Source organism: Dermacentor albipictus, chromosome 4, assembly GCF_038994185.2.
Source record: "Dermacentor albipictus isolate Rhodes 1998 colony chromosome 4, USDA_Dalb.pri_finalv2, whole genome shotgun sequence".
Lineage (NCBI taxonomy): Eukaryota > Metazoa > Arthropoda > Arachnida > Ixodida > Ixodidae > Dermacentor > Dermacentor albipictus.
Genome location: NC_091824.1, coordinates 90,324,943 through 90,335,780, shown reverse-complemented (window position 1 = coordinate 90,335,780; position 10,838 = coordinate 90,324,943). Strand labels below are relative to the sequence as shown.

Genomic DNA, 10,838 nt, shown 5'->3' with positions numbered 1-10,838 from the left:
TTTGCACACTTTCCAGCTTGTTAACAAATTTGTTTGTGGCCGGAAACCAAATTATATGCGTTAGTATATTCTAGTATATGGATCGAATAAAGGTACTGTAGGATAAGAAATTGGTTTTAGGTGGTGCATATTAGAGTGGCCTTATAAGGAATAATAATCTATTTGAGGCGGACGACGTAACATATTTTTCGTGTGCCTTCCTACTAAAGTCATTTGAAATCATTATTTCAAGGTGCTTGTTCTTCTTGGCTGTAGTTATTTGAGTATCACAAAGGGTGCAAGAAATATGTCACATGTTTTGTTTATGTGCTATTCTTAGCAAGATTGATTTTATTACATTTAATGTCGTCTGCCATTTGATAGTAAGGCAGTGTTTAGCACAATGTGATCGGAAGGAAAGTTATTTTTTTTAGAAATGATTCAATGATTGGCGAAATGTTTATTGTTTGTTCTGATAGATGGGCGTAGATCGTTAATACAAATTAAGAATAAGAGAGGATCCAAGACGCTTCCCTGCGGTACTCCTGAGGTAACTTCTGGTACTTTCGATTTTTGCTGATTTATCATTACGAACTGCGTCCGGTTGGTTAGGTACCAGCTAATACAATCTGTAATTGGTCCTTTACTTATTGTTAGGTGTAATCTTTTTATTAGATTTTGATGTAATACCTGGTCAAATGCTTTAGAAAAGTCAGGTGAGATAAGGTCGATCTGCTCTTGTTGGTGGATAGCCAAAAAGATATCGTGTAATAATTTGGTTAATTGTGTAACCGTGCAAAGACCTTTACGAAACCAGTGCTGAGACTTTGACGAAATGCGTTCTTTTTCGAGGTAAGTAGTGATATGTTGTACAAAACGTGCTCGAGTAATTTGCATATTGTGCTTGTTATTGATATTGAGTGATAGTGGGCAATATCAGCTTCACCACCTGATTTGTGAATGTATATCACTTGTGCCATCTTTCGCTCATAGGGCAAGGAAGATGATGTTATTGATATGTTGAAGATTATATGCGGATATGTGGTTACCCATTCAGCATAGCGAGTGAGAATTATTTCGGTATATTATGAGGCTCTGGTTGCTTTTGGACGTGTTTTATGAGCAAAAAGGGTAAAATACCTGCTTGGTCTATATAAAGCGGTTCCATGTAATTGACGCTACGAATCTCAGCATGCCGTGCGATGTAGCTGCCTGTAGTGAAAAGTGAGTAAAAGTAATTATGCAACAAATTAGCTCAGTCTCCACTTATTCCAGGGGATATTGCCCTGTCTTTGCTGTTTTGAGGATTTAAGTAGTTAATAGTTAGTAGATAGGCCGAATGCAGTTTGTACCCTCATCTCATCCGTATAATTCGTTGCAAATTCCTGACTTGTAAAATACAAGTGGTACGTTTTCACCGGCCTCTTTCTTTGTTTTGGCTGCTTGCCGAAGTTTCTTTGTCACGTTACGAACACGGGCTGAAAAATCTTCCCCCACCACGAACTTTGATCCCTTTAATTTGTAGCAATTTTCTAGCTTTTGAGCCTTCTCTTTTAAATGAAGAAGCCTTAGTATTATAGGCAGTGTTTGATTGGCAGCAGATCTGCCCAGTCTATCGATTCATTCAACTGCTAGTGGTTCTAATTCAAGCATCTTTTTTTATGTCATCATTAATTATTTCAGCAAGGTCCCTGTAATTTTCCTTACCGTCCTCTGATATTTCATACATTATTAAATTAGATCGCCGAGAGCGGTTGTCAAGGTCGTGTAGCCTCTCTTCCACAACTGAAATGGATTGCTGTAATTTCCTTATAATGCTCAATCACAGGTTTGATTCGATGGCACTGAGCCGGTAATTCTTCATTTTCTTTACACCATCAGCAATTTTGTTTATCTGTTTATACAGAATGCTTAGGTGAAGTCCTGATCCAGGATTACTTTCCACGTCCCCACAAAGTAACAGCAACTTCCTGAGTTGAGAAAGTATTTCAGACAGAATTTCGCACAGCTGCCTCGGGCGCGGCAGCAAAACTAAGCGAAGGTTATTTGAGGGAATACGTTTTCCGTAGCAATTTCTTACCGGAGCGGTGAAAGCGAAATCGGTTACACGTCGCGCTAGCAGTGCTGCCATGACCTATATCGCCTGGATGGTTGCTTCCTTGCCTTATGATGTAATGCAATGCCTGCAGCGCCTTCGCTTCACTATTGAAGCCCACCGCAACGCCATCTGCTTTTGATATAGGAGGCATATTGTAGATATCCTTGAGCTTCGGGTGCGTCTGCGCAGTTGTCACGTTAAAAGGCAGGAGGCGAGTCGTCTGCTTGGCGTTGATCGCAGCTTTCCAGTCCGGGACATCGCCGCAATGCTGGCAGTAGCAGAAAGGTAGCGACGAGCTGAACGATGGAAACAAATGGGTTAAACATCCTGCTGCTTGTGCTGCCGTGCCTTTGTATAAAATCTGTAACTGCGTATTGACACTTTCTTTAACTGTAATTGTTTTACTTTGCCGTTTTCTTTTGGACTCCTGGCAATCGAATTGGGATTGGCAGTACGTAGCAAATATAAATAATAGCGAAGTCGCACAACATTTGTCAATATCTGCCCAGCTTGAAAAAGAGCACCTTTAAGGTAGAAAAATCGCAAGGAGAACTTGCAGGCATGTCGCAGACTCGCGTTAAATGCAAAGCTGCCATGCTTTGAGGCACGGTCACGATAAAGCAGGGTGGGACGCCAGAACAAAGCCTAGAGCGAAGCTTGCTGTCTTGCAAGCGACGCTGTGCCAAGGTTAGAGCCGAGCATCTTGTTTGGAGAAGCGTGCAAATTTTACTGAATGCTAAGGAGGGTGCAGTGGCAGAGGTGGGGATTTCCTTCTAAATTCTCCCGCACTTGAGACGATTGCCTCTGCAGCGGCAAAGCTGTGACAGTGGAAGGCCCAGCAGCTCTGGTATTCCGTTTGAATCCCAGATTAAGTGTCGGTGCCAACTTTGACAAACACACCCTGCACAGAGTGAGGGTGCGTGTACAGATTTGAGGAAGTCGGGAATTCTAATTCCTAGAGAACGGGACGAATACGAAATTTGCAAGGGATGAACTTCGCCTAGTACAAAATGCTGTTCATGGCAAGACGTGCCCCGGGAATTGTATAACATAAGACTAAGGCTGCATTCTGGTGTGTGGGACTGCGGGGTTTCCTTTATATATGCGTTATATATGCTTGGAAGATTATCCGAATAGGGCAGAAGAGTTCAAGACAACCTTGTATGTAATTTAATTAGCTTCTCAAATGCTATAATCTGGGCAAAATTCTGAATCAGAAAGTTGTTTTTATGAGAATATTTTTTTAATTGCACGGCAATTTTCACGTCCTTTCGTGGGCTTCCTTAAAGCTTGGAAAAACTTTTATGTAGCCCGTATAGAGCAACAGAAAGATGGATCGGGAATTTTTCATGAAGACCTACAATTTTCTGATTGGCAATATTATTCCAATATTTGAGAAGGTAATTATTTAATAATAAGTAATTATTTATTAAGGCAAAATACTAAAAATGGCTGTGGCTTAGCTAAGGCTAAGCCCAGGATGCGAAGCATACTAGCCTTTATTTTAACGCGACAGCTTTAAGGAGCTCGTGTCGCAGAAAAGCCGGTGTCGTCGGCGTCGGCTCAGGCGTGCGGCGCTTGCTCAGGCGCACATTTCGTTGTCGCGCCGAACGCTGCGTTGCTCGACGCTCACCGCGTCCGATGCGGGGGGCGACGCCGGGAGCGACGGCGCGAGTTGGAGCCCCGTTTCTCCTCTGTCGTGACGTCATGGTGTCACGTGGTATTGAAGGTGACACCGCCGCGCCTGAGGAGCTGGGTTGAGCTCTCGAGCGACGGCGCGAGTTGGAGCCCCGTTTCTCCTCTGTCGTGACGTCACGGTGTCACGTGGTATTGAAGGCGACACCACCGCGCCTGAGGAGCTGGGTTGAGCTCTAGTAATATGCTTCGCATAAAAATAGTCTGACTTGTTGCAAGCGACGGCAAGCAACAATACTTTGGTTCTGTCCAGCTTCGTCATACTCGCATACTTCTAAATTTTGGCACAAGTTTAGTGGGACAGTATATGCATGTAGGTTTCTGCATTCTTGCGGCATCCTTAGCCTTGAATATGTTATGCTCTTAAGCCAGCGTACTTGTCCGTACGTTTGATGATTAAACCTAACGTTCCTTGTGGCACATTTTTCGGCAAAGTATGCTGAAACTGTTTGCTTATATACGACGGGTGAAGGTCATCGTGACATATTTATGATTATATTTTTTAATACTGTAGCATTCTGCATGGACTTCACCCACTTTGTAAGTATCATGTTCCCTTGATGAAAAATATCGGCTGGTCCACAAGGCAGCGCACTCTAAAGCAACGCCTTAAAGCGCTATATCACTCGAGGGAAGAAATATGAGCAACTGCCCATGCTGCACGTGCCAGACGTTTCAAAGAGCGGCTTTGGCACAGAAAAAGCATGTGTACGAGTGGAGCCTAATTGTTGGAGCATTGGACTGCTGTACTATATAGAAGACAGTACCACCTAGTTTTCTGCCATTTTAGACCACGCTTCCCTTTCATTTGTACCGATTATGTAACTCTAGTGGTCCACCGTTTATCTACCCTATGCCTCACATGGCCTGCCCAGCTCCATTAGGTGGGTTGATGAAATTAGGAAATTTTCAGGCGTTGGGCTCAGCTAGCGCAAGACAGGAGCAATTGTAGATCATAGGGAGAGGCTTTTCTCCAGCGGTGGACAGAAATATATGCTAATGATGATGACTAGAAGGGAGGTGTTCGATCCCACGATCGGTCATGCAATTTTTGTACGACTCTGAGCTGACTTCATCCACTTTAGAAGTATGTAACGGAAAACGCGAGGTGTGTATTGAGTGTACGCAAGTGGTGACACAAGAATAATTTGCCAAATTAGCCATGATGCACGCGTGCGCAGCTGTCTAGACGTCACAATCACCAAATTATAAGTTCGCTTTTGTATCTTTGAATAGTTAGTGCTGCTGAGTTTTGGGCTAGTTTTCTATGTATTTCTCATGGCTCGTGTTGCTGAAAAAATTTGGCAGGCACCTCGTTCTCGCATTTGCAAGGATAGTTGCGGCTTTGCTCGGTGCACAAGATAAGAAAATGTATAAAACCTATTCCTATGTTTCCACACTGCGACAACGAAAGTACCTTGTTACTCTGACCTCGAAACTACCCCAAGACAGTGAAATAGGTCTCAATAACCTTTCTAGAAACTAGAAAGCACGGTGTAAAAAAACGTGTTTGTTACCAGATTTTTGTCATACTTAATATGCTTACACCCTCTATAAAAAGAAACTCGTGTTTTTTAGTTCAGATCATAATGTAAGAGACTCCGTAAACTTGACTTCCTCTAGCGGAAAAAAAGTAAGTTGCCAATATCTGCTATGGAACGCGAACATCAGAGTACACGCACTAATTCTATCATCCTTTCTCCAAGAATACGCACACCATTTCTAACCTTATCAGACACGCTCATTGCCATGCAGCACACACATGAGCCCAGCAAAATTCTGAATTTTTGCCTGCCAGGAACAAAGCTGCAAGAGTAACTAGAGTAGTTATAACTTGAAGCGCAGGAACTTCCGTGTAATGCTACACGGAGAGTTCTCAGTCCCCAACCACGCATATGTATAGGCCTATCGAACAGATCTCTGTTTTTTTTTCGGGGATAGAAACTGAACTCTGTTGAAATAGTAAGTAACGTGCATTTAGGCGTATTTTGTAGGTCGTTTCAAGCATGCTATATGAATACTGTTCACAAGGAGCGTACCAATGGCATCTTATTGTGAATACTATCTTGAGTGCCCTGAATAAAAGACTACGTATTGAATTTTCGACAGCGCAGCTCTGTGCAACATATTACCGGAACCTCATAAACGATACCAAACTGTTGCTATCAAGTTATTTTATCCCTATTTCCAAACCTCCTTCTCCTCTTTTGATTGTCACCGCGCACGCTTTTCTTGTCTTTATTTAACACTGATGACAAATTGATCGTTGCCACACGTTTTCCGCTAAGCATAAGAAAACTTGCGCGTCCTCTTGAACGTGCACTGTAGTTCTTTTGAAAGCGTCAGTAGCATTCTCGAACAAAAATTTGCAGAACTGATCGGCGGGAGATTGTCAATACACCGTATACGATGTATTGACAATACTGCTACAATACTGCTATACTGGTATACTGGACAATACTGCTATACTGGAAGCTATATAGCTTCCAGTATAGCAGAAGCTCGCCAGTTGGATTTCAAGCTATACAAAAGGTGCAAAATTTTTTTACCTATGTGTTTTTGGCACGAATAATGAAAAATTAAATTGAATTGTGGGTTTTGCACGTGCCAAAACTACGATTTTATTATGAGGGAGGCTGTAGTGTGGAACCCCGAATTAATTTTTACCACCTGGGTTTCTTTAACGTGCCCTCGATGCAGGACACACTGGCGTTTTTTCCCATTCACCTTCATTGAAACGTGGCCGGCGTGGCTGGGATTTGACCCCGCACCCTCGTGCTTAGCAGCGCCACAACATCGCCATTACGCCACCATGGCGGGGGAGGTGAATAATAAGTCTGTCGCTTGTCCAATAGCAGCACTTCCTTGCCCTTTGTTATGCGTTTAAAAAAAGTGGGCTTCCTGTGCATGGCCCATTAGATATGTGGGATACTGAGAAGGGTTTGAGTGCGAGCTAGTTGGTATGATTATTCATATTTAAAACAGCGCCAATAACAGCGCTCGTCCTGTGTCCTCCCTTGTCCGTGTTTTTTGGCGATGTTTTAAATATGAATGTAGGATATCTAAGTTCTGAAACGAACTACGTAAGTCTCCCAGTTAGTTACCTTTACATGACTCACTACTTCTTGGGAAAAGCGTATAGCGAGTTCAGTAACAGTAAACATCGCAAAGTGCTTGCGTGCAACAATATGTAATAATACCACTTTTTTTCACGTTTACACTGGTCTCCTCTACGCGCGCACGCGAGCCGGAGACCAAGACACAAAATTACATCGCATAAAGAATGCATTCGAGAATTGCGTGTTTACACCGCTGTCTGTGCCGGGATGACGGCAATGAATGAAGAAAGAGGCAGTGTTTAAACACGTGTGACATAGTCAATTCGCGAGGACGAAGCAATCATGATGTTTTTTTTTTGTTTTCGTTTTCTGCTTCTTTTTTACGCGTGTGACAAGTTCTTCGCCCAATAAGATCCCGTTCTCGTGACGCCTGCAGCAGAAAGGACGTTCCAGGTCAGCCGCCAAGGTCTGGGAGTGGTGGCACTGGCTAACACTCCCAGGGTTCCACAAGGAAACATGAATACCCAAGAAAATGGATGGGGAAAGGGTGCCGCGGTAGCTCAATTGGTAGAGCATCGCATGCGGAGTGCGAAGGTTGTGGGTTCGGTCCCCATCTGCGGCAAGTTGTCTTTTCATCCACTTTCATTTCCATTTATTTATCGTTTCTTTATTTCATGTATTAGGCGCATGTAATTTCCCCTATGTTGTCCCTGGTGTCAGTGTTTGTTGGCTTCTTATGATATCACTAATGAAAAAAATAGGGCCCCTCGGTTAGTCCCCGTCCTTCTCCTTTAAGTTCTTTAACAGTGCGTATAAAGCAACGTAGTTTCTCGCTCGCTCATCTTCACAATGAATGCTGAGAAAGGGCTCCACGAAGCGGCTTGACTTTATTTGTTCACAGACAGTTTTACTTTCTTTATCCCGCTCAATAACTACTCCTGTTACTCTCAAATGCTGTCCTTTCTGTGGACCATACGAATTACGGCCCGTTTCATCGTCTGTGTGTCCACATGCATCTTCATCGCACGAAGCCAGAAATAAAGTGACGCCAGTCGAGCACTGAGACTGCGCTGTATCTTCATCATATCACCATTTTTTTTTTTTTGCAAACGTCCTTCAGTCGCTTATGAACGCAAGCGCAAAAATCTGGTGAACCCCAGGTCCTATTCATCCAGCTTATTGCGCTTGTTCTTGTTCTTTTTTTTTCGCGACAGTACTTTGTATTTTCGTCCCAGATATTCTGAATATAAATGACGCATTAGGATGAGTGGCTGGCGAACCATAAAAATGCTGGAGACCCTCCCGTAAACAGCGTCATGATTTTCAGCCAGCTTCTGCTTATTGTTTTTCCTCCGTGCCCTTATTTCTCGCTCCATAGCATCTAGAGGAGAAACACCATAAACTTGGCTCTGCGCTGCCCTCTCGCGGGTTGCGGGTACAATGAGGTAGTTTGTTCTAGCAAATGGGCACTCTATTCTATTATGAGCATTATTGCTCACATTTTTATATTATTTCGAAGTGTTTATTCTATGTTTATTATTCTCTAGTCTTCTGATAATCGATTGCACATCATGACAATCCTGCACGTTTTTCATTTTCTGTCGTGTAAAATCTTCTTCGTGGGTGCTAGGAACTTCAGTTACAAGCATGGAACAGGGCACGAGCATGTTTCCGGCGCAAATTTTTAAAAAAGGTAGAAGTAGACTATTGAAGGAATGTAGTCCATACGAAAAACGCTTGTATGGGTGATGAAACATCTAAACTGATGATATGATAATTTGCTATATTTATCTATTACCGCTACAGAGATGCTTTTATTGTCAATGTTTCTTTGATTGAAGCATTGTACCTGCACGAAGTCGATATGCTCGTGTTTCTTCGAGATGTTGTTTTCTGCATGCATTAATGATACGAAGATTGCAACCAGATCTCTTGCAAAATGCTGCTTCATCATGGAAGAGATCACGTGAGAATTGCATTAAGAGCAGCACGCACCACCAGTAAAATTTTTCAGTGAAGAGTAGCATGCTAAAGACACGCTCTCCAGGCCGACCACTCCTCCTTTCTCTTCATTAAAATCCACTCCTCCTTATTCCATAAGAAAGAAGCTTGTCGGCTTTTCCCAGGGTTGAGGGAGCCAGTGACAAAAAGTGTGAAGTCAAAAAAGATTATCCTAATGAGAGTTTCCGGTTTGTTACCCTGAACACGGATTAGAGAAAGTGGCATAGGCAGAAGGATGACAGCTTTTCGTTATGGTAATGGAGAAGTGGAGAGTGGTTTCCTTTTTGGAGAGCGCTACTAAGGCGGTTTTGTTTTGTGTATAAAGTATGGTGGATTGTCTACGTGTGTGAGCGTGAACTGAAGTTAAGCCACGAGTGTTGGGACGCGCTTCCATAGAAGGAAAGATGCAACGATAGACCCACAGTATGTTACATATATGCAGAGTCCTTTATTTTGTGGTAAAGAACGATAATTACTGACTGTTGTGAATCCTGAAGAAGTTAAATAAAAATAGGAATAGAATTCGATTTCTCCCTAAAATGGTGCCCTTTCTCAAGATGTAAGCATAAATGCAGGCGTTACAAAACCAGCCAATGCTGCCCGACTTGTATGTAAAAATGGTGGAAATATATCATACCAACATTATCCATCTATGAATAGGATATATGCTTTCTTTTCATTCAATGCCCGAAACTAGAATACGCCGCATCCATCTGGGACCCTTATCATGAAAACCTAATACATTCACTAGAAATGGTCCAAAATAACTCAGTTCGTTTCATTCTTTCGAACTATAACAGGACCACTAGCATATCTTCAATGAAATCAAGCCTTAATCTACCATACCTAGCCTCACTTCGCCAAGCGTTTTGTTCTGTTCTGTTGTCTGTTCCGTAAGATGTTTCATCACCCACATTTGCGTAGCGAATTAATCCCTCCCCCACGTCACATATCATTGCGATTAGATCATGCCTACAAGGTCGGTGTCCCATTTTGCAGAAGTAACGCATTCCTTTAGCAATTTTATTTATTTATTTATTTATTTATTTATTTATTTATTTATTTATTTATTCCTCAAATACCCGTAGAGAGGGGTTTTACATTAGGGGTGGGCAGCTTGAAAGAAAAATGTGTTCGATGGCAGTCCTGAACGCAGTCGTACTGGAGTGGTCTGCCGCTTCTTCAGGCAGATCATTCCAGTCTCTCGCTGAAACAGACTTTGAATGATTGCTCCGGGATGAATGGCGGTGAGCTGGTGATATGATGCTGTTACCAATCAGGGCATGATAAAACTTGTGATATAGAATGGGCCTGGACACTTGAAGTCTCGTTTCTAGTCTAGGAAGGTTCGCATTAGATTTTAGCGCTGTAACACTAGTGTATGTAAATGTATGTATATTATATGTAGTAAACATTTATACCTCGTACAGCAACAAAATGGGATCACCTTCCCGCATTGACAGCAACCATCAAAGATTACTAGCTATTCAAGAACGCCTTGGCTAATATTGTATGAGTAGACACACCTGTTAACTTTTTATTGCAATACTCATATTCCTTGTATCACATTTCCTACTTTTTCTTGTTTTGTATACTTGTAAGTACTCCCCTCTCCAATGCCAATGGCCATGAGGGTACATGAAATAAATAAATAAATAAGTAAATAAATAAATAAACGCTCGAGCTAAAGCGAGCGTATTTCATAGGTGTAGCGCCTGCAGGCCTTAGGTAAACGAAAACTCGTTTCGCTTCTACTAGCCGCGTTGACATGAATACGGCGATGACGTACCGCATCGCAGTTCCCACACGTCCCGCATACGTCATCCGCGGTGATTGCACCACGAAGCGAACGTAACGCTGACGCTATTCTGCATTGCGAACGGTTGGTGCGACAAAGAGGACCTTTTCTCAAGTAAGGTACGCTCTAAGATGGATGGCGGGTTGCTGTGGTTGGTATTCCATTCTCTTGGCTGTCAGGGTGTATAGAGCGAATCATTAAACAAAAC

General features: G+C 42.6%; 1 non-coding gene across 1 annotated transcript; it reads left to right on the top strand.

Annotated features, from left to right (window-relative positions):
- The first annotated feature begins 7,380 nt into the window (after nucleotides 1–7,380).
- Nucleotides 7,381–7,453, top strand: TRNAP-CGG (transfer RNA proline (anticodon CGG)). The gene has a single exon. It is a non-coding gene; the product is annotated as a tRNA-Pro (tRNA).
- The last annotated feature ends 3,385 nt before the right edge of the window (nucleotides 7,454–10,838 follow it).